The sequence below is a fragment of the Miniopterus natalensis genome, chromosome 6 (assembly GCF_054644295.1).
Source record: "Miniopterus natalensis isolate mMinNat1 chromosome 6, mMinNat1.hap1, whole genome shotgun sequence".
NCBI classification, from domain to species: domain Eukaryota; kingdom Metazoa; phylum Chordata; class Mammalia; order Chiroptera; family Miniopteridae; genus Miniopterus; species Miniopterus natalensis.
Genome location: NC_142086.1, coordinates 37,013,227 through 37,015,588, shown reverse-complemented (window position 1 = coordinate 37,015,588; position 2,362 = coordinate 37,013,227).

Here is a 2,362-nt window from a genome sequence, read left to right as displayed (position 1 = left end):
AAAATATTTTTTATTGATTTTTAGAGAGAGATGAAGGGAGAGGGAGAGAGGGAGAGATATATTGATGTGAGAGAAAAACATGGATTAACTGCCTCGTGCATGCCCACTAGAAGGGATTGAACCCTCAACACAGTCATATGCCCTGATTGGGAATCAATCAGCAACCTTTTGGTGCATTGGAAGACATCCAACCAACTGAGCCACACAGGGCTAGGGCAGGAAATGATTTCTTGATTGTGCCTAGCTTTACAATTTTTTGCTCAAATGAAATTTTGTTTGTTGAGGAAAACAGTTTGTTGTGCTTAATTATTCCAATAATCATTTATTGAAATGATGAACATGGATTGATATGTGTATTGCAAGTGTGAAGTTTATAAGAGAGTGCAATATATGGGCAAGGAGAAAGTAAAGATAACAACCTGGTCTGGATAGACATGTATGTATACATGTACATGTACATAATATGTATATTAAAGGGGAGGCTGCACTTCACTAAAATCTACCAGTCACAAGGTAAAGAACCTTTAATTATTTCTTAAGGTTTGAATCAATTCAGAAAGTAATTTGTGTCAAGTAATGGAAAGTCCAACTAAGATGCTAGATCAGTCAAGATCCAGTCAGGGAAGCCCAATCAATGCCAGATAATCCAATATCAATAATTTATATAGGGAACTAATTATAAAGGGGCTGGAAAAGCTGAGGAGCCAAATTAAGCATCTCAAAGAGTAATACCTCAAAGATTAGTAATAGCAGAAAGCCACTACCATTCACAGGGCTCCAGGAACAAAAGGAAGAAATGGTATTTACCAGAGCTTAGGAGTCATTGCCACTTGGACCTGGGTCTACAGGATGGCTCCATGGTGAAAGATGGGACCATGGAAGAGGGACAGTCAGGAGGCATTACAGTTTTGGAGGAGACATAGCCAATGTGGAGATACTGCCCGAAGCAGAGAAGAAGAGAAATTCCCTGGCTTTTCCATTTCTCTCATGCTCCAATTGCTTGCTGCTGCTGCCAATGGACTATACCAGTTTGAGGCCAGCTGGCAGGGGAGTTTGGAAATAGCATTTGCACAGAAGGATGTAAAATAAATCTGGGAATAAACAGGTAAATGACCAGTAAAATGGATGAGATAAAGATTTATGTTTCCTATTTAACAGAAGATCCTGAGGCAGACATTTGTTAGTATTGGTTCAGTGTCTATGAAACAAAAGTTGATGAACCTGAAATTCTCTTGACCTTTCCCTCAGGCACTTGAAATGGCTTGTGAACCTCTAGTTCTTATGTCCTATGTTCAAGGCAAAAGGAAAAGGGAAGGACCGTGCCAATTATTTATGTCTCTCCTTGTAAGTAAACCTTTTTCTTTTCCAGAATATGCCCAGTTGACTTCTACTTAGTTGTCACTGGTGTAGACTGAAGAGCTGAGATACTAGGAAAAGCAACTTCCCTACCTGAAGTTGTGCATAATGTTATTATAAACAAAATAGGGTTTCAGATCTTAATTCAGAATGGGGAATGGAGAGTGAGTAGGCAGCCATCTGCCAGGGTCAAAGGTCTCTGGGCTCCCACTCATTGGTGACTTGGTTCTGGCTTCAAACCTTCAGAGCAGCTCAAAATCCTGGGGCTCACTGAATTTCAACCCTTGGTCCATCTCTGTTAAATGTTTCTCTACTTGCTCATGACTTAGTTTGAATCACTCATACTTAACATTTAACAGGCTGACCTTCCCTACTTGGTAGGCTGTCTTCTAGTTCTATGTACACAGGACTCACTGTATACACTTTCAACACACATTTATTCAGCATCTACTGTGTACCAGGCACTGTGCTAGGAAGTTGCAATCCATCAGTGAACAAAACTGACAAAAATCCTTAACCTTTATAGAACATCCATTCTGGTAAGGAGAGACAGACAATAAAAATTAAACAATAGTCTGTTAGAAGGAGGTTGTGCTATGGAAAAAACAACAACAACAAAAACAAAAACCAAACAGAGCAAAGTAAAGAGGTTTAGAAATTTCAGGACAGGGGTATTTGCTATTTTTAATTGGATGTCCAGGTTAGGGACATCCAGTTATGCTGTAGCTTCATCTGACTTTTACTAGCATGTTTCTATTTCTTTTAGAAAAAGTCAGACAGACTTTTCTTATAGTTTGAGACCCCCCTCACACTTCCCATGGATCTAGGTAAAAGCCAGGAGAGTTTTTAATTCCAAGTTTCTCTATTTTCTCCAGCACAGTACTTCTCTGTTCGTTGAAGCTAGAATTTATGTTATTTTGTTCCAGATTGCTGAAGAGAGTGTATTAAACGGAGAAATCATTCAGGATTAAAAAAAAAAATCTACTTTCACCAAAAGTTTTAGAGT